We start from the raw sequence: 23,147 nt of genomic DNA on the forward strand, positions 1-23,147 counted from the left end.
TGGGGACTCCAAGGCATACAAAAGTGTTACAGAATCCATGCCATATGTCAATAAGACAATAACTAAACTAGAATGTGTCGGTCATGTTCAGAAACGAATGGGCACTCGTCTAAGGAAACTGAAACAGAATCTGAAGGACAAAATTTTGTCAGATGGTAAAACCATTAGAGGTCGCCTGTCAGATAAAATTATAAATGAATTACAACAATACTATGGTATGGCAATAAGAAATAATGCAAATAATTTGCAGGAAATGAGACAAGCTGTATGGGCCACATATTTACATCGATCATCAACTGATGATAATCCTCAACATTTTGCTTGTCCAGATGGTCCTCAGTCATGGTGCAATTATAGAAAATCTCAAGCTACTGGGGATCCTTATCACCATAAAAATTATATTCCATTGGCTGTTATGGAAGTAATTAAACCAATATATAGAGACTTGGGGCATCCTGATCTTCTGCGAAAATGTCTTCATGGTTGTACCCAGAATCAAAACGAGTCGTTCAACAACCTCATTTGGACTCGTGTACCTAAGAATGTATTTGTTGGGATAAAAACATTGAAATGGGGAGTCAGTGATGCTGTTATTTCATTCAATGATGGTCATATGGGTAGGCTAAAGGTCATGGCAAGGCTCGGCATTGCTCCTGGTATCAACACCATCAGAGGTCTTCAGCTTCTGGACAGCGTGCGAGTAAGGAAGGCTCAGTATGCAGCTGAATTTAATACAAAAAAAGCAAGGGCAGCAAGGAGAAGAAAGCTTCTAGGTGAAGAAGAAGAACTAGAAGATGACCCTGATTACTCTGCTGGACACTTTTGATAATAGAATAAAAGGTATTTGTGAATTTTCATAATAAATTACTTTAATCGCATTTTCTGGCATTTGACATTTTTAGTGTTACATGTACCTTTATCTCATAAACCACTCAACCAACAACATTCAAATTTTCAGAAATGCTGCAAAACAGTTCAAAGAGGCCACTGAACTAGAATCATGACAAGAACTGGCTTATTCTCTGAACTAGGGAAGTTTATGTTATACTTTTTCCAATAAAAAATGGCTTAATGGTAAAAAATTCATAAATACTATACCAACAAAAAGAAAACATTGGTTCTAGTTCAGTGGGCTCACAATATATGCTGAAAACCTCTGCCAGAATTTCAAAGTTCTGAAGATAATAGTTCCAAAGAAAAAGGTACACAAAGTTAGCAAATTTAACATTGGCGAGATAGGGCATTCCAACTCCCCTTGAGCGGCTCCTGGGCGACCAGTATTAGATTCCGATGCACCAGTGCAGGTTTACTGTATCCCTTGGACCTTCACAGTGAACATGAAACACAGAAATTGCATCGGGATTGAATACAAAAGGCACAAATTCGACTTAACTACAGGAAGAGTGAATCTTCTAAGAGTTTGTGCTTTGAGCGGTTCCTGGGAGACCAGAATTAGATTCCGATGCACCATTGCAGGTTTACTGTATCCCTTGGACCTTCGCAGTGACCATGAAACACAGAAATTGCATCGGGATTGAATACAAAAGCCACAAATTCGACTTAACTACAAGAAGAGTGAATCTTCTAAGAGTTTGTGCTTTGAGCGGGTCCTGGGAGACCAGTATTAGCTTCCGGTGCACCAGTGAAGGTTTAGTGTATCCCTTGGACCTTCACAATGACCATGAAACACAGAAAGCGCATCGTGATTGAATACAAAAGGACAATGCCGAATTAGGTACAAGAAGAGTGATTTCCTAAGCGTTTGTGTTTGAGCGGCTCCTGGGAGACCAGTGGTAGATTCCGTTGCACCAGTGCAAGTTTTCTGTATCCCTTGGACCTTCACATTGACCATGAAACACAGAAATTGTATCGGGATTAAATACAAAAGGCACAAATTCGACTTAACTACAAGAAGAGTGAATCTTCTAAGAGTTTGTGCTTTGAGCGGTTCCTGGGAGACCAGTATTAGATTCCGATGCACCAGTGCAGGTTTACTGTATCCCTTGGACATTCACATTGACCATGAAACACAGAAATTGTATCGGGATTGAATACAAAAGGCACAAATTCGACTTAAGTACAAGAAGAGTGAATCTTCTAAGAGTTTGTGGTTTGGGTGGTTCCTGGGAGACCAGTATTAGATTCCGATGCACCAGTGCAGGTTTACTGTATCCCTTGGACCTTCACAGTGATCCTGAAACACAGAAATTGCATTGGGATTGAATACAAAAGGCACAAATTCGACTTAACTACAAGAACAGTGAATCTTCTAAGAGTTTGTGCTTTGAGCGGCTCCTGGGAGACCTGTATTTGCTTCCGGTGCACCAGTGCAGGTTTAGTGTATCCCTAGGACCTTCCCATTGACCATGAAACACTTAAAGCGCATCGCGATTGAATAGAAAAGGGACAATGAAGACTTAAGTACAAAAAGAGTGAATCTTCAAAGGGTTTGTGCTTTGAGCGGCTCCTGGGAGACCCGTATTAGATTCCGATGCACCAGTGCAGGTTTACTGTATCCCTTGTCCCTTCACATTGCCCATTAAACATAGAAAGCGCATCGCGATTGAATACAAAAGGGACAATGCCGACTTAACTACAAGAAGAGTGAATCTTCTAAGAGTTTGTGCTTTGAGCGGCTCCTGGGAGACCTGTATTGGCTTCCGATGCACCAGTGCAGGTTTAGTGTATCCCTAGGACCTTCTCATTGACCATTAAACGCAGAAATTGTATCGGGATTGAATACAAAAGGCACAAACTCGACTTAAGTACAAGAAGAGTGAATTTTCTAAGAGTTTGTGCTTTGAGCGGCTCCTGGGAGACCAGTGTTAGATTCCGATGCACCAGTGCAGGTTTATTGTATCCCTTGGACTTTCACAGTGACCATGAAACACAGAAATTGCATCGGGATTGAATACAAAAGGCACAACTTCGACTTAACTACAAGAAGAGTGAATCTTCTAAGAGTTTGTGTTTTGAGCAGCTCCTGGGAGACCAGTATTAGATTCCGATGAACCAGGGCAGGTTTACTGTATCCCTTGGACTTTCACAGTGACCATGAAACACAGAAATTGCATCGGGATTGAATACAATAGGCACAAATTCGACTTACCTACAAGAAGAGTGAACCTTCTAAGAGCTTGTGCTTTGAGCGGCTCCTGGGGGACCAGTATTAGTTTCCGATGAACCAGTGCAGGTTTAGTGTATCCCTTGGACCTTCACATTGACCATGAAACACAGAAAGCGCATCGCGATTGAATACAAAAGGGACAATGCCGACTTAAGTACAAGAAGAGTGAATCTTCTAAGAGTTTGTGCTTTGAGCGGCTCCTGGGATGCCAGTGTTAGATTCCAATGCACCAGTGCAGGTTTACTGTATCCCTTGGACCTTCACATTGACCACGAAACACAGAAATTGTATCGGGATTGAATACAAAAGGCACAAATTCGACTTAAGTACAAGAAGAGTGAATCTTCTAAGAGTTTGTGCTTTGAGCGGCTCCTGGGAGACCAGTGTTAGATTCCGATGCACCAGTGCAAGTTTACTGTATCCCTTGGACCTTCACATTGACCATGAAACACAGATAGTGCATCGCGATTGAATACAAAAGGGACAATGCCGACTTAAGTACAAGAAGAGTGAATCTTCGAAGAGTTTGTGCTTTGAGCGGCTCCTGGGAGACCAGTGTTAGATTCCGATGCACCAGTGCAGGTTTACTGTATCCCTTGGACCTTCACATTGACCATGACACACAGAAATTGTATCGGGATTGAATACAAAAGTCACAAATTCGACTTAAGTACAAGAAGAGTGAATCTTCTAAGAGTTTGTGTTTTGAGCGGCTCCGGGGAGACCAGGATTAGCTTCCGATGCACCAGGGCAGGTTTAGTGTATCCCTTGGACCTTCACATTGACCATGAAACACAGAAATTGTATCGGGATTGAATAAAAAATGCACAAATTCGACTTAAGTACAAGAAGAGTGTATCTTGTAAGAGTTTGTGCTTTGAGCGGCTCCTGGGATGCCAGTGTTAGATTCCAATGCACCAGAGCAGGTTTACTGTATCCCTTGGACCTTCACATTGACCACGAAACACAGAAATTGTATCGGGATTGAATACAAAAGGCACAAATTCGACTTAAGTACAAGAAGAGTGAATCTTCTAAGAGTTTGTGCTTTGAGCGGCTCCTGGGAGACCAGTGTTAGATTCCGATGCACCAGTGCAGCTTTACTGTATCCCTTGGACCTTCACATTGACCATGAAACACAGAAAGCGCATCGCGATTGAATACAAAAGGGACAATGCCGACTTAAGTACAAGAAGAGTGAATCTTCGAAGAGTTTGTGCTTTGAGCGGCTCCTGGGAGACCAGTGTTAGATTCCGATGCACCAGTGCAGGTTTACTGTATCCCTTGGACGTTCACATTGACCATGAAACACAGAAAGCGCATCGCGATTGAATACAAAAGGGACAATGCCGACTTAAGTACAAGAAGAGTGAATCTTCGAAGAGTTTGTGTTTTGAGCGGCTCCTGGGAGACCAGTGTTAGATTCCGATGCACCAGTGCAGGTTTACTGTGTCCCTTGGATCTTCACATTGACCATGAAACACAGAAATTGCATCGGGATTGAATACAAAAGGCACAATGTCGACTTAAATACAAGAAGAGTGAATTTTCTAAGAGTTTGTGTTTGAGCGGCTCCTGGGAGACCAGTATTAGATTCTGATGCACCAGTGCAGGTTTACTGTATCCCTTGGACGTTCACATTGACCATGAAACACAGAAAGTGCATCGGGATTGAATACAAAAATCACAATGCCGACTTAAGTACAAGAAGAGAGATTTTTCTAAGAGTTTGTGCTTTGAGAGGCTCCTGGGAGACCAGTATTAGATTCCGATGCACCGGTGCAGGTTTACGGTATCCCTTCGACCTTCACATTGAGCATGAAACACCGAAAGCGCATCGCGATTGAATACAAAATGGACAATGCCGACTTATGTACAAGAAGAGTGAATTTCCTTAGAGTTTGTGCTTTGAGCGGCTCCTGGGATGCCAGTGTTAGATTCCGATGCACCAGTGCAGGTTTACTGTATCCCTTGGACCTTCACATTGACCATGAAACACAGAAATTGTATAGGGATTGAATAAAATAGGCACAAATTCGACTTAAGTACAAGAAGAGTGAATCTTCTAAGAGTTTGTGCTTTGAGCGGCTCCAGGGAGACCAGTGTTAGATTCCGATACACCAGTGCAGGTTTACTGTGTCCCTTGGACCTTCACATTGACCATGAAACACAGAAATTGCATCGGGATTGAATACAAAAGGCACAATGTCGACTTAAATACAAGAAGAGTGAATTTTCTAAGAGTTTGTGTTTGAGCGGCTCCTGGGAGACCAGTATTACATTCCAATGCACCAGTGCAGGTTTACTGTATCCCTTGGACCTTCACATTGACCACGAAACATAAAAATTGTATCGGGATTGAATGCAAAAGGCACAAATTCGACTTAAGTACAAGAAGAGTGAATCTTCTAAGAGTTTGTGCTTTGAGCGGCTCCTGGGAGACCAGTGTTAGATTCCGATGCACCAGTGCAGGTTTACTGTATCCCTTGGACCTTCACATTGACCATGAAACACAGAAAGCGCATCGCGATTGAATACAAAAGGGACAATGCCGACTTAAGTACAAGAAGAGTGAATCTTCGAAGAGTTTGTGCTTTGAGCGGCTCCTGGGAGACCAGTGTTAGATTCCAATGCACCAGTGCAGGTTTACTGTATCCCTTGGACCTTCACATTGACCATGAAACACAGAAAGCGCATCGCGATTGAATACAAAAGGGACAATGCCGACTTAAGTACAAGAAGAGTGAATCTTCGAAGAGTTTCTGCTTTGAGCGGCTCCTGGGAGACCAGTGTTAGATTCCGATGCACCAGTGCAAGTTTACTGTGTCCCTTGGACCTTCACATTGACCATGAAACACAGAAATTGCATCGGGATTGAATACAAAAGGCACAATGTCGACTTAAATACAAGAAGAGTGAATTTTCTAAGAGTTTGTGTTTGAGCGGCTCCTGGGAGACCAGTATTAGATTCTGATGCACCAGTGCAGGTTTACTGTATGCCTTGGACGTTCACATTGACCATGAAACACAGAAAGTGCATCGGGATTGAATACAAAAATCACAATGCCGACTTAAGTACAAGAAGAGAGAATTTTCTAAGAGTTTGTGCTTTGAGAGGCTCCTGGGAGACCAGTATTAGATTCCGATGCACCGGTGCAGGTTTACGGTATCCCTTCAACCTTCACATTGACCATGAAACACAGAAAGCGCATCGCGATTGAATACAAAATGGACAATGCCGACTTAGGTACAAGAAGAGTGAATTTCCTTAGAGTTTGTATTTTGAGCGGCTCCTGGGTGCCAGTGTTAGATTCCGATGCACCAGTGCAGGTTTACTGTATCCCAAGGACCTTCACATTGACCATGAAACACAGAAATTGTATCGGGATTGAATAAAAAAGGCACAAATTCGACTTAAGTATAAGAAGAGTGAATCTTCTAAGAGTTTGTGCTTTGAGCGGCTCCAGGGAGACCAGGATTAGCTTCCGATGCACCAGGGCAGGTTTAGTGTATCCCTTGGACCTTCACATTGACCATGAAACACAGAAATTGCATCGGGATTGAATACAAAAGGCACAATGTCGACTTAAATACATGAAGAGTGAATTTTCTAAGAGTTTGTGTTTGAGCGGCTCCTGGGAGACCAGTATTAGATTCTGATGCACCAGTGCAGGTTTAATGTATCCCTTGGACGTTCATATTGACCATGAAACACAGAAAGTGCATCGGGATTGAATACAAAAATCACAATGCCGACTTAAGTACAAGAAGAATAAATTTAATAAGAGTTTGTGCTTTGAGCGGCTCCTGGGAGCCCAGTGTTAGATTCCGATGCACCAGTGCAGGTTTACTGTATCCCTTGGACCTTCACATTGAACATGAAACACAGAAATTGTATTTGGATTGTATACAAAAGGCACAATGCCGACTTAAGTGCAAGAAGAGTGAATTTTCTAACAGGTTGTTCTATGAGCGGCTCCTGGGAGACCAGTATTAGATTCCGATGCACCAATGCAGGTTTACTGTATCCCTTGGACCTTCACATTGACCATGAAACACAGAAATTGTATCGGGATTGAATACAAAAGGCACATATTCGACTTAACTACAAGAAGAGTGAATCTTCTAAGAGTTTGTTCTTTGAGCGGGTCCTGGGAGACCAGTATTAGCTTCCGGTGCACCAGTGAAGGTTTAGTGTATCCCTTGGACCTTCACAATGACCATGAAACACAGAAAGCGCATCGTGATTGAATACAAAAGGACAATGCCGACTTAGGTACAAGAAGAGTGAATTTCCTAAGCGTTTGTGCTTTGAGCGGCTCCTGGGAGACCAGTGTTAGATTCCGTTGCACCAGTGCGGGTTTTCTGTATCCCTTGGACCTTCACATTGACAATGAAACACAGAAATTGTATCGGGATTGAATACAAAAGGCTTAAATTCGACTTAACTACAAGAAGAGTGAATCTTCTAAGAGTTTGTGCTTTGAGCGGCACCTGGGAGACCAGTATTAGATTCCGATGCACCAGTGCAGATTTACTGCATCCCTTGGACCTTCACAGTGACCATGAAACACAGAAATTGTATCGGGATTGAATACAAAAGGCACAAACTCGACTTAAGTTCAAGAAGAGTGAATTTTCTAAGAGTTTGTGCTTTGAGCGGCTCCAGGGAGACCAGTGTTAGATTCCGATGCACCAGTGCAGGTTTATTGTATCCCTTGGACCTTCACAGTGACCAAGAAACACAGAAATTGCATCGGGATTGAATACAAAAGGCACAAATTCGACTTAACTACAAGAAGAGTGAATCTTCTAAGAGTTTGTGTTTTGAGCAGCTCCTGGGAGACCAGTATTAGTTTCCGATGAACCAGGGCAGGTTTACTGTATCCCTTGGACCTTCACAGTGACCAGAAAACACAGAAATTGCATCGGGATTGAATACAATAGGCACAAATTCGACTTACCTACAAGAAGAGTGAATCTTCAAAGAGCTTGTGGTTTGAGCGGCTCCTCGGGGACCAGTATTAGTTTCCGATGAACCAGTGCAGGTTTAGTGTATCCCTTGGACCTTCACATTGACCATGAAACACAGAAAGCGCATCGCGATTGAATACAAAAGGGACAATGCCGACTTAAGTACAAGAAGAGTGAATCTTCTAAGAGTTTGTGCTTTGAGCGGCTCCTGGGAGACCAGTGTTAGATTCCGATACACCAGTGCAGGTTCACTGTGTCCCTTGGACCTTCACATTGACCATGAAACACAGAAATTGCATCGGGATTGAATACAAAAGGCACAATGTCGACTTAAATACAAGAAGAGTGAATTTTCTAAGAGTTTGTGTTTGAGCGGCTCCTGGGAGACCAGCATTAGATTCCAATGCACTAGTGCAGGTTTACTGTATCCCTTGGACCTTCACATTGACCACGAAACATAGAAATTGTATCGGGATTGAATACAAAAGGCACAAATTCGACTTAAGTACAAGAAGAGTGAATCTTCTAAGAGTTTGTGCTTTGAGCGGCTCCTGGGAGACCAGTGTTAGATTCCGATGCACCAGTGCAGGTTTACTGTATCCCTTGGACCTTCACATTGACCATGAAACACAGAAAGCGCATCGCGATTGAATACAAAAGGGACAATGCCGACTTAAGTACAAGAAGAGTGAATCTTCGAAGAGTTTGTGCTTTGAGCGGCTCCTGGGAGACCAGTGCTAGATTCCGATGCACCAGTGCAGGTTTACTGTATCCCTTGGACATTCACATTGACCATGAAACACAGAAAGCGCATCGCGATTGAATACAAAAGGGACAATGCCGACTTAAGTACAAGAAGAGTGAATCTTCGAAGAGTTTGTGCTTTGAGCGGCTCCTGGGAGACCAGTGTTAGATTCCGATGCACCAGTGCAAGATTACTGTGTCCCTTGGACCTTCACATTGACCATGAAACACAGAAATTGCATCGGGATTGAATACAAAAGGCACAATGTCGACTTAAATACAAGAAGAGTGAAATTTCTAAGAGTTTGTGTTTGAGCGGCTCCTGGGAGACCAGTATTAGATTCTGATGCACCAGTGCAGGTTTACTGTATTCCTTGGACGTTCACATTGACCATGAAACACAGAAAGTGCATCGGGATTGAATACAAAAATCACAATGCCGACTTAAGTACAAGAAGAGAGAATTTTCTAAGAGTTTGTGCTTTGAGAGGCTCCTGGGAGACCAGTATTAGATTCCGATGCACTGGTGCAGGTTTACGGTATCCCTTCGACCTTCACATTGACCATGAAACACAGAAAGCGCATCGCGATTGAATACAAAATGGACAATGCCGACTTAGGTACAAGAAGAGTGAATTTCCTTAGAGTTTGTATTTTGAGCGGCTCCTGGGTGCCAGTGTTAGATTCCGATGCACCAGTGCAGGTTTACTGTATCCCTTGGACCTTCACATTGACCATGAAACACAGAAATTGTATCGGGATTGAATAAAAAAGGCACAAATTCGACTTAAGTATAAGAAGAGTGAATCTTCTAAGAGTTTGTGCTTTGAGCGGCTCCAGGGAGACCAGTGTTAGATTCCGATACACCAGTGCAGGTTTACTGTGTCCCTTGGACCTTCACATTGACCATGAAACACAGAAATTGCATCGGGATTGAATACAAAAGGCACAATGTCGACTTAAATACAAGAAGAGTGAATTTTCTAAGAGTTTGTGTTTGAGCGGCTCCTGGGAGACCAGTATTAGATTCTGACGCACCAGTGCAGGTTTAATGTATCCCTTGGACGTTCATATTGACCATGAAACACAGAAAGTGCATCGGGATTGAATACAAAAATCACAATGCCGACTTAAGTACAAGAAGAATAAATTTAATAAGAGTTTGTGCTTTGAGCGGCTCCTGGGAGCCCAGTGTTAGATTCCGATGCACCAGTGCAGGTTTACTGTATCCCTTGGACCTTCACATTGAACATGAAACACAGAAATTGTATTTGGATTGTATACAAAAGGCACAATGCCGACTTAAGTACAAGAAGAGTGAATTTTCAAACAGGTTGTTCTATGAGCGGCTCCTGGGAGACCAGTATTAGATTCCGATGCACCAGTGAAGGTTTAGTGTATCCCTTGGACCTTCACAATGACCATGAAACACAGAAAGCGCATCGTGATTGAATACAAAAGGACAATGCCGACTTAGGTACAAGAAGAGTGAATTTCCTAAGCGTTTGTGCTTTGAGCGGCTCCTGGGAGACCAGTGTTAGATTCCGTTGCACCAGTGCGGGTTTTCTGTATCCCTTGGACCTTCACATTGACAATGAAACACTGAAATTGTATCGGGATTGAATACAAAAGGCACAAATTCGACTTAACTACAAGAAGAGTGAATCTTCTAAGAGTTTGTGCTTTGAGCGGTTCCTGGGAGACCAGTATTAGATTCCGATGCACCAGTGCAGGTTTACTGTATCCCTTGTACCTTCATATTGACCATTAAACATAGAAAGCGCATCGCGATTGAATACAAAAGGGACAATGCCGACTTAAGTACAAGAAGAGTGAATTTTCTAAGAATTTGTGCTTTGAGCGGCTCCGGGGAGACCAGTGTTAGATTCCAATGCACCAGTGCTGGTTTACTGTATCCCTTGGACCTTCACATTGACCATGAAACACAGAAATTGTATCGGGATTGAATACAAAAGGCACAAATTCGACTTAAGTACAAGAAGAGTGAATCTTCTAAGAGTTAGTGTTTTGAGCGGCACCTGGGAGACCAGTGTTAGATTGCGATGCACCAGTGCAGGTTTACTGTATCCCTTGGACCTTCACATTGACAATGAAACACAGAAATTGTATCGGGATTGAATACAAAAGGCACAAATTCGACTTAACTACAAGAACAGTGAATCTTCTAAGAATTTGTGCTTTGAGCGGCTCCTGGGAGACCTGTATTAGCTTCCGGTGCACCAGTGCAGGTTAAGTGTATGCCTAGGACCTTCCCATTGACCATGAAACACTTAAAGCGCATCGCGATTGGATAGAAAAGGGACAATGGCGACTTAAGTACAAAAAGAGTGAATCTTCAAAGGGTTTGTGCTTTGAGCGGCTCCTGGGAGACCAGTATTAGATTCCGATGCACCAGTGCAGGTTTATTGTATCCCTTGTACCTTCACATTGCCCATTAAACATAGAAAGCGCATCGCGATTGAATGCAAAAGGGACAATGCCGACTTGAGTACAAGAAGAGTGAATTTTCTAATAGTTTGTGTTTGAGCGGCTCCTGGGAGACCAGTGTTAGATTCCGATGCACAAGTGCAGGTTTACTGTATCCCTTGGACCTGCACATTGACCATGAAATCAGAAATTGTATCGTGATTGAATACAAAAGGCACAATGCCGACTTAAGTACAAGAAGTGTGAATTTTCTAAGAGTTTGTGCTTTGAGCGGCTCCTGGGAGACCAGTATTAGATTCCGATGCACCAGTGCAGGTTTACGGTAGCCCTTGGACATTCACATTGACCATGAAATGCAGAAATTGTATCGGGATTGAATACAAAAGGCACAAATTCGACTTAAGTACAAGAAGAGTGAAGCTTCTAAGAGTTTGTGCTTTGAGCGGCTCCTGGGAGACCAGTATTAGATTCCGATGCACCAGTGCAGATTTACTGCATCCCTTGGACCTTCACAGTGACCATGAAACACAGAAATTGTATCGGGATTGAATACAAAAGGCACAAACTCGACTTAAGTACAAGAAGAGTGAATTTTCTAAGAGTTTGTGCTTTGAGCGGCTCCAGGGAGACCAGTGTTAGATTCCGATGCACCAGTGCAGGTTTATTGTATCCCTTGGACCTTCACAGTGACCATGAAACACAGAAATTGCATCGGGATTGAATACAAAAGGCACAAATTCGACTTAACTACAAGAAGAGTGAATCTTCTAAGAGTTTGTGTTTTGAGCAGCTCCTGGGAGACCAGTATTAGATTCCGTTGAACCAGGGCAGGTTTACTGTATCCCTTGGACCTTCACAGTGACCATAAAACACAGAAATTGCATCGGGATTGAATACAATAGGCACAAATTCGACTTACCTACAAGAAGAGTGAATCTTCAAAGAGCTTGTGCTTTGAGCGGCTCCTCGGGGACCAGTATTAGTTTCCGATGAACCAGTGCAGGTTTAGTGTATCCCTTGGACCTTCACATTGACCATGAAACACAGAAAGCGCATCGCGATTGGATACAAAAGGGACAATGCCGACTTAAGTACAAGAAGAGTGAATCTTCTAAGAGTTTGTGCTTTGAGCGGCTCCTGGGAGACCAGTGTTAGATTCCAATGCACCAGTGCAGGTTACTGTATCCCTTGGACCTTCACAGTGACCATGAAACACAGAAATTGCATCGGGATTGAATACAAAAGGCACAAATTCGACTTAACTACAAGAAGTGTGAATCTTCTAAAAGTTTGCGCTTTGAGTGGCTCCTGGGGATCAGTATTAGCTTCCGATGCACCAGTGCAGGTTTAGTGTATCCTTTGGACCTTCACATTGACCATGAAACACAGAAAGCGCATCGCGATTGAATACAAAAGGGACAATGCCCACTTAAGTACAAGAAGAGTGAATCTTCTAAGAGTTTGTGCTTTGAGCGGCTCCTGGGATGCCAGTGTTAGATTCCAATGCACCAGTGCAGGTTTACTGTATCCCTTGGACCTTCACATTGACCACGAAACACAGAAATTGTATCGGGACTGAATACAAAAGGCACAAATTCGACTTAAGTACAAGATGAGTGAATCTTCTAAGAGTTTGTGCTTTGAGCGGCTCCTGGGAGACCAGTGTTAGATTCCGATGCACCAGTGCAGGTTTACTGTATCCCTTGGACCTTCACATTGACCATGAAACACAGAAATTGTATCGGGATTGAATACAAAAGTCACAAATTCGACTAAAGTACAAGAAGAGTGAATCTTCTAAGAGTTTGTGCTTTGAGCGGCTCCTGGGAGACCAGGATTAGCTTCCGATGCACCAGGGCAGGTTTAGTGTATCCCTTGGACCTTCACATTGACCATGAAACACAGAAAGCGCATCGCGATTGAATACAAAAGCGACAATGCCGACTTAAGTACAAGAAGAGTGAAACCTTCGAAGAGTTTGTGCTTTGAGCGGCTCCTGGGAGACCAGTGTTAGATTCCGATGCACCAGTGCAGGTTTACTGTATCCCTTGGACCTTCACATTGACCATGAAACACAGAAATTGTATCGGGATTGAATACAAAAGTCACAAATTCGACTAAAGTACAAGAAGAGTGAATCTTCTAAGAGTTTGTGCTTTGAGCGGCTCCTGGGAGACCAGGATTAGCTTCCGATGCACCAGGGCAGGTTTAGTGTATCCCTTGGACCTTCACATTGACCATGAAACACAGAAATTGTATCGGGATTGAATAAAAAAGGCACAAATTCGACTTAAGTACAAGAAGAGTGAATCTTCTAAGAGTTTGTGCTTTGAGCGGCTTCTGGGAGACCAGTGTTAGATTCCGATGCACCAGTGCAGGTTTACTGTGTCCCTTGGACCTTCACATTGACCATGAAACACAGAAATTGCATCGGGATTGAATACAAAAGGCACAATGTCGACTTAAATACAAGAAGAGTGAATTTTCGAAGAGTTTGTGTTTGAGAGGCTCCTGGGAGACCAGTATTAGATTCCGATGCACCGGTGCAGGTTTACGGTATCCCTGCGACCTTCACATTGACCATGAAACACCGAAAGCGCATCGCGATTGAATAGAAAATGGACAATGCCGACTTAGGTACAAGAAGAGTGAATTTCCTTAGAGTTTGTGCTTTGAGCGGCTCCTGGAATGCCAGTGTTAGATTCCGATGCACCAGTGCAGGTTTACTGTATCCCTTGGACCTTCACATTGACCATGAAACACAGAAATTGTATTGGGATTGAATACAAGAGGCACAAATTCTTCTTAAGTACAAGAAGAGTGAATCTTCTAAGAGTTTGTGCTTTGAGATGGTCCTGGGAGACCAGTATTAGCTTCCGGTGCACCAGTGAAGGTTTAGTGTATCCCTTGGACCTTCACAATGACCATGAAACACAGAAAGCGCATCGTGATTGAATACAAAAGGACAATGCCGACTTAGGTACAAGAAGAGTGAATTTCCTAAGCGTTTGTGCTTTGAGCGGCTCCTGGGAGACCAGTGTTAGATTCCGTTGCACCAGTGCAGGTTTTCTGTATCCCTTGGACCTTCACATTGACCATGAAACACAGAAATTGTATCGGGATTGAATACAAAAGGCACAAATTCGACTTAACTACAAGAAGAGTGAATCTTCTAAGAGTTTGTGCTTTGAGCGGTTCCTGGGAGACCAGATTTAGATTCCGATGCACCAGTGCAGGTTTACTGTATCCCTTGGACCTTCACAGTGACCATGAAACACAGAAATTGCATCGGGATTGAATACAAAAGGCACAAATTCGACTTAACTACAAGAAGAGTGAATCTTCTAAGAGTTTGTGCTTTGAGATGGTCCTGGGAGACCAGTATTAGCTTCCGGTGCACCAGTGAAGGTTTAGTGTATCCCTTGGACCTTCACAATGACCATGAAACACAGAAAGCGCATCGTGATTGAATACAAAAGGACAATGCCGACTTAGGTACAAGAAGAGTGAATTTCCTAAGCGTTTGTGCTTTGAGCGGCTCCTGGGAGACCAGTGTTAGATTCCGTTGCACCAGTGCAGGTTTTCTGTATCCCTTGGACCTTCACATTGACCATGAAACACAGAAATTGTATCGGGATTGAATACAAAAGGCACAAATTCGACTTAACTACAAGAAGAGTGAATCTTCTAAGAGTTTGTGCTTTGAGCGGCTCCTGGAATGCCAGTGTTAGATTCCGATGCACCAGTGCAGGTTTACTGTATCCCTTGTACCTTCACATTGACCATGAAACACAGAAATTGCATCGGGATTGAATACAAAAGGCACAATGTCGACTTAAATACAAGAAGAGTGAACTTTCTAAGAGTTTGTGTTTGAGCGGCTCCTGGGAGACCAGTATTAGATTCTGATGCACCAGTGCAGGTTTAATGTATCCCTTGGACGTTCATATTGACCATGAAACACAGAAAGTGCATCGGGATTGAATACAAAAATCACAATGCCGACTTAAGTACAAGAAGAATAAATTTAATAAGAGTTTGTGCTTTGAGCGGCTCCTGGGAGCCCAGTGTTAGATTCCGATGCACCAGTGCAGGTTTACTGTATCCCTTGGACCTTCACATTGAACATGAAACACAGAAATTGTATTTGGATTGAATACAAAAGGCACAATGCCGACTTAAGTACAAGAATAGTGAATTTTCCAACAGGTTGTTCTATGAGCGGCTCCTGGGAGACCAGTATTAGATTCCGATGCACCAGTGCAGGTTTACTGTATCCCTTGGACCTTCACAATGACCATGAAACACAGAAATTGTATCGGGATTGAATACAAAAGGCACAATGCCGACTTAAGTACAAGAAGAGTGAATTTTCTAACAGGTTGTTCTATGAGCGGCTCCTGGGAGACCAGTATTAGATTCCGATGCACCAGTGCAGGTTTACTGTATCCCTTGGACCTTCACATTGACCATGAAACACAGAAATTGTATCGGGATTGAATACAAAAGGCACAAATTCGACTTAAGTACAAGAAGAGTGAATCTTCTAAGAGTTTGTGCTTTGAGCGGCTCCTGGGAGACCAGTGTTGGATTCCGATGCACCAGTGCAGGTTTACTGTATCCCTTGGACCTTCACATTGACCATGAAACACAGAAATTGTATTGGGATTGAATACAAGAGGCACAAATTCTTCTTAAGTACAAGAAGAGTGAATCTTCTAAGAGTTTGTGCTTTGAGCGGCTCCTGGGAGACCAGTATTAGATTCCGATGCACCAGTGCAGGTTTACTGTATCCCTTGGACCTTCACAGTGACCATGAAACACAGAAATTGCATCGGGATTGAATACAAAAGGCACAAATTCGACTTAACTACAAGAAGAGTGAATCTTCTAAGAGTTTGTGCTTTGAGCGGTTCCTGGGAGACCAGATTTAGATTCCGATGCACCAGTGCAGGTTTACTGTATCCCTTGGACCTTCACAGTGACCATGAAACACAGAAATTGCATCGGGATTGAATACAAAATGCACAAATTCGACTTAACTACAAGAAGAGTGAATCTTCTAAGAGTTTGTGCTTTGAGATGGTCCTGGGAGACCAGTATTAGCTTCCGGTGCACCAGTGAAGGTTTAGTGTATCCCTTGGACCTTCACAATGACCATGAAACACAGAAAGCGCATCGTGATTGAATACAAAAGGACAATGCCGACTTAGGTACAAGAAGAGTGAATTTCCTAAGCGTTTGTGCTTTGAGCGGCTCCTGGGAGACCAGTGTTAGATTCCGTTGCACCAGTGCAGGTTTTCTGTATCCCTTGGACCTTCACATTGTCCATGAAACACAGAAATTGCAACGGGATTGAATACAAAAGGCACAAATTCGCCTTAACTACAAGAACAGTGAATCTTCTAAGAGTTTGTGCTTTGAGCGGCTCCTGGGAGACCTGTATTTGCTTCCGGTGCACCAGTGCAGGTTTAGTGTATCCCTAGGACCTTCCCATTGACCATGAAACACTTAAAGCGCATCGCGATTGAACAGAAAAGGGACAATGCCGACTTAAGTACAAAAAGAGTGAATCTTCAAATGGTTTGTGCTTTGAGCGGCTCCTGGGAGACCAGTATTAGATTCCGATGCACCAGTGCAGGTTTACTGTATCCCTTGTACCTTCACATTGCCCATTAAACATAGAAAGCGCATCGCGATTGAATACAAAAGCGACAATGCCGACTTAAGTACAAGAGGAGTGAATTTTCTAATTGTTTGTGTTTGAGCGGCTCCTGGGCGACCAGTGTTACATTCCGATGCACAAGTGCAGGTTTACTGTATCCCTTGGACCTTCACATTGACCATGAAATCACAAATTGTATCGGGATTGAATACATAAGGCACAATGCCGACTTAAGTACAAGAAGAGTGAATTTTCTAAGAGTTTGTGCTTTGAGCGGCTCCTGGGAGACCAGCATTAAATTCCGATGCACCAGTGCAGGTTTACGGTAGCCCTTGGACATTCACATTGAGCATGAAACACAGAAATTGTATCGGGATTGAATACAAAAGCCACAAATTCGACTTAAGTACAAGAAGAGTGAAGCTTCTAAGAGTTTGTGCTTTGAGCGGCTCCTGGGAGACCAGTATTAGATTCCGATGCACCAGTGCAGATTTACTGCATCCATTGGACATTCACAGTGACCATGAAACACAGACATTGCATCGGGATTGAATACAAAAGGCACAAATTCGACTTAACTACAAGAAGAGTGAATCTATTAAGAGTTTGTGCTTTGAGCGGCTCCTGGGAGACCTGTATTTGCTTCCGATGCACCAGTGCAGGTTTAGTGTATCCCTAGGACCTTCTCATTGACCATGAAACACAGAAATTGTATCGGGATTGAATACAAAAGGCACAAACTCGACTTAAGTACAAGAAGAGAGAATTTTCTAAGAGTTTGTGCTTTGAGCGGCTCCTGGGAGACCAGTGTTAGATTCCGATGCACCAGTGCAGGTTTATTGTATCCCTTGGACCTTCACAGTGACCATGAAACACAGAAATTGCATCGGGATTGAATACAAAAGGCACAAATTCGACTTAACTACAAGAAGAGTGAATCTTCTAAGAGTTTGTGTTTTGAGCAGCTCCTGGGAGACCAGTATTAGATTCCGATGAACCAGAGCAGGTTTACTGTATCCCTTGGACCTTCACAGTGACCATGAAACACAGAAATTGCATCGGGATTGAATACAATAGGCACAAATTCGATTTACCTACAAGAAGAGTGAATCTTCTAAGAGCTTGTGCTTTGAGCGGCTCCTGGGGGACCAGTATTAGTTTCCGATGAACCAGTGCAGGTTTAGTGTATCCCTTGGACCTTCACATTGACCATGAAACACAGAAAGCGCATCGCGATTGAATACAAAAGGGACAATGCCGACTTAAGTACAAGAAGAGTGAATCTTCTAAGAGTTTGTGCTTTGAGCGGCTCCTGGGAGACCAGTGTTAGATTCCAATGCACCAGTGCAGGTTACTGTATCCCTTGGACCTTCACAATGACCATGAAACACAGAAATTGCATCGGGATTGAATACAAAAGGCACAATGCCGACTTAAGTACAAGAAGAGTGAATTTTCTAAGAGGTTTTGCTTTGAGTGGCTCCTGGGAGACCAGTGTTAGATTCCGATGCACCAGTGCAGGTTTACTGTGTCCCTTGGACATTCACATTGACCATGAAACACAGAAATTGCATCGGGATTCAATACAAAAGGGACAATGCCGACTTAAGTACAAGAAGAGTGAATCTTCTAAGAGTTTGTGCTTTGAGCGGCTCCTGGGAGACCAGTGTTAGATTCCGATGCACCAGTGCAGGTTTATTGTATCCCTTGGACCTTCACAGTGACCATGAAACACAGAAATTGCATCGGGATTGAATACAAAAGGCACAAATTCGACTTAACTACAAGAAGAGTGAATCTTCTAAGAGTTTGTGTTTTGAGCAGCTCCTGGGAGACCAGTATTAGATTCCGATGCACCAGTGCAGGTTTTACGGTATCTTTTGGACTTCCACATTGACCATGAAACACAGAAACTGTATCGGGATTGAATACAAATGGCACAATTTCGACTTATGTACAAGAAGAGTGAATCTTCTAAGAGTTTGTGCTTTGAGCGGCTCCTCGGAGACCAGAATTAGATTCCGATGCAGCAGTGCAGGTTTACTGTATCCCTTGGACCTTCACAGTGACCATGAAACACAGAAATTGCATCGGGATTGAATACAAAAGGCACAAATTCGACATAACTACAAGAAGAGTGAATCTTCTAAGAATTTGAGCTTTGAGTGGCTCCTGGGAGACCAGTATTAGCTTCCGATGCACCAGTGCAGGTTTAGTGTATCCTTTGGACATTCACATTGACCATGAAACACAGAAAGCGCATCGCGATTGAATACAAAAGGGACAATGCCGACTTAAGTACAAGAAGAGTGAATCTTCTAAGAGTTTGTGCTTTGAGCGGCTCCTGGAATGCCAGCCTTAGATTCCGATGCACCAGTGCAGGTTTACTGTATCCCTTGGACCTTCACATTGACCACGAAACACAGAAATTGTATCGGGATTGAATACAAATGCACAAATTCGACTTAAGTACAAGAAGAGTGAATCTTCTAAGAGTTTGTGCTTTGAGCGGCTCGTGGGAGACCAGTGTTAGATTTCGATGCACCAGTGCAGGTTTACTGTATCCCTTGGACTTCACATTGACCATGAAACACAGAAATTGTATCGGGATTGAATACAAAAGGCACAAATTCGACTTAAGTACAAGAAGAGTGAATCTTCTAAGAGTTTGTGATTTGAGCGGCTCCTGGGAGACCACGATTAGCTTCCGATGCACCAGTGCAGGTTTAGTGTATCCCTTGGACCTTCACATTGACCATGAAACACAGAAATTGTATTTGGATTGAATACAAAAGGCACAATGCCGACTTAAGTACAAGAAGAGTGAATTTTCCAACAGGTTGTTCTATGAGCGGCTCCTGGGAGACCAGTATTAGATTCCGATGCACCAGTGCAGGTTTCCGGTTTCCCTTGGACATTCAAATTGACCATGAAACACAGAAATTGTATCGGGATTGAATACAAAAGGCACAAATTCGACTTAACTACAAGAAGAGTGAATCTTCTAAGAGTTTGTGCTTTGAGCGGGTCCTGAGAGACCAGTATTAGCTTCCGGTGCACCAGTGAAGGTTTAGTGTATCCCTTGGACCTTCACAATGACCATGAAACACAGAAAGCGCATCGTGATTGAATACAAAAGGACAATGCCGACTTAGGTACAAGAAGAGTGAACTTCCTAAGCGTTTGTGCTTTGAGCGGCTCCTGGGAGACCAGTGTTGGATTCCGTTGCACCAGTGCAGGTTTTCTGTATCCCTTGGACCTTCACATTGACCATGAAACACAGAAATTGTATCGGGATTGAATACAAAAGGCACAAATTCGACTTAACTACAAGAAGAGTGAATCTTCTAAGAGTTTGTGCTTTGAGCGATTCCTGGGAGACCAGTATTAGATTCCGATGCACCAGTGCAGGTTTACTGTATCCCTTGGACCTTCACATTGACCATGAAACACAGAAATTGTATCGGGATTGAATACAAAAGGCACAAATTCGACTTAAGTACAAGAAGAGTGAATTTTCTAAGAATTTGTGCTTTGAGCGGCTCCGGGGAGACCAGTGTTAGATTCCAATGCACCAGTGCAGGTTTACGGTAGCCCTTGGACATTCACATTGAGCATGAAACACAGAAATTGTATCGGGATTGAATACAAAAGCCACAAATTCGACTTAAGTACAAGAAGAGTGAAGCTTCTAAGAGTTTGTGCTTTGAGCGGCTCCTGGGAGACCAGTATTAGATTCCGATGCACCAGTGCAGATTTACTGCATCCATTGGACATTCACAGTGACCATGAAACACAGACATTGCATCGGGATTGAATACAAAAGGCACAAATTCGACTTAACTACAAGAAGAGTGAATCTATTAAGAGTTTGTGCTTTGAGCGGCTCCTGGGAGACCTGTATTTGCTTCCGATGCACCAGTGCAGGTTTAGTGTATCCCTAGGACCTTCTCATTGACCATGAAACACAGAAATTGTATCGGGATTGAATACAAAAGGCACAAACTCGACTTAAGTACAAGAAGAGTGAATTTTCTAAGAGTTTGTGCTTTGAGCGGCTCCTGGGAGACCAGTGTTAGATTCCGATGCACCAGTGCAGGTTTATTGTATCCCTTGGACCTTCACAGTGACCATGAAACACAGAAATTGCATCGGGATTGAATACAAAAGGCACAAATTCGACTTAACTACAAGAAGAGTGAATCTTCTAAGAGTTTGTGTTTTGAGCAGCTCCTGGGAGACCAGTATTAGATTCCGATGAACCAGAGCAGGTTTACTGTATCCCTTGGACCTTCACAGTGACCATGAAACACAGAAATTGCATCGGGATTGAATACAATAGGCACAAATTCGATTTACCTACAAGAAGAGTGAATCTTCTAAGAGCTTGTGCTTTGAGCGGCTCCTGGGGGACCAGTATTAGTTTCCGATGAACCAGTGCAGGTTTAGTGTATCCCTTGGAACTTCACATTGACCATGAAACACAGAAAGCGCATCGCGATTGAATACAAAAGGGACAATGCCGACTTAAGTACAAGAAGAGTGAATCTTCTAAGAGTTTGTGCTTTGAGCGGCTCCTGGGAGACCAGTGTTAGATTCCAATGCACCAGTGCAGGTTACTGTATCCCTTGGACCTTCACAATGACCATGAAACACAGAAATTGCATCGGGATTGAATACAAAAGGCACAATGCCGACTTAAGTACAAGAAGAGTGAATTTTCTAAGAGGTTTTGCTTTGAGTGGCTCCTGGGAGACCAGTGTTAGATTCCGATGCACCAGTGCAGGTTTACTGTGTCCCTTGGACCTTCGCCGGCCGCGGTGGTCTCGCGGTTCTAGGCGCGCAGTCCGGAACCGTGCGACTGCTACGGTCGCAGGTTCGAATCCTGCCTCGGGCATGGATGTTTGTGATGTCCTTAGGTTAGTTAGGTTTAAGTAGTTCTAAGTTCTAGGGGACTAATGACCACAGCAGTTGAGTCCCATAGTGCTCAGAGCCATTTGAACCTTGGACCTTCACATTGACCATGAAACACAGAAATTGCATCGGGATTCAATACAAAAGGGACAATGCCGACTTAAGTACAAGAAGAGTGAATCTTCTAAGAGTTTGTGCTTTGAGCGGCTCCTGGGAGACCAGTGTTAGATTCCGATGCACCAGTGCAGGTTTATTGTATCCCTTGGACCTTCACAGTGACCATGAAACACAGAAATTGCATCGGGATTGAATACAAAAGGCACAAATTCGACTTAACTACAAGAAGAGTGAATCTTCTAAGAGTTTGTGTTTTGAGCAGCTCCTGGGAGACCAGTATTAGATTCCGATGCACCAGTGCAGGTTTTACGGTATCTTTTGGACTTCCACATTGACCATGAAACACAGAAACTGTATCGGGATTGAATACAAATGGCACAATTTCGACTTATGTACAAGAAGAGTGAATCTTCTAAGAGTTTGTGCTTTGAGCGGCTCCTCGGAGACCAGAATTAGATTCCGATGCAGCAGTGCAGGTTTACTGTATCCCTTGGACCTTCACAGTGACCATGAAACACAGAAATTGCATCGGGATTGAATACAAAAGGCACAAATTCGACATAACTACAAGAAGAGTGAATCTTCTAAGAATTTGAGCTTTGAGTGGCTCCTGGGAGACCAGTATTAGCTTCCGATGCACCAGTGCAGGTTTAGTGTATCCTTTGGACATTCACATTGACCATGAAACACAGAAAGCGCATCGCGATTGAATACAAAAGGGACAATGCCGACTTAAGTACAAGAAGAGTGAATCTTCTAAGAGTTTGTGCTTTGAGCGGCTCCTGGAATGCCAGCCTTAGATTCCGATGCACCAGTGCAGGTTTACTGTATCCCTTGGACCTTCACATTGACCACGAAACACAGAAATTGTATCGGGATTGAATACAAATGCACAAATTCGACTTAAGTACAAGAAGAGTGAATCTTCTAAGAGTTTGTGCTTTGAGCGGCTCGTGGGAGACCAGTGTTAGATTTCGATGCACCAGTGCAGGTTTACTGTATCCCTTGGACTTCACATTGACCATGAAACACAGAAATTGTATCGGGATTGAATACAAAAGGCACAAATTCGACTTAAGTACAAGAAGAGTGAATCTTCTAAGAGTTTGTGATTTGAGCGGCTCCTGGGAGACCACGATTAGCTTCCGATGCACCAGT

Source organism: Schistocerca nitens, chromosome 11 (genome assembly GCF_023898315.1).
Source record: "Schistocerca nitens isolate TAMUIC-IGC-003100 chromosome 11, iqSchNite1.1, whole genome shotgun sequence".
NCBI lineage: Eukaryota > Metazoa > Arthropoda > Insecta > Orthoptera > Acrididae > Schistocerca > Schistocerca nitens.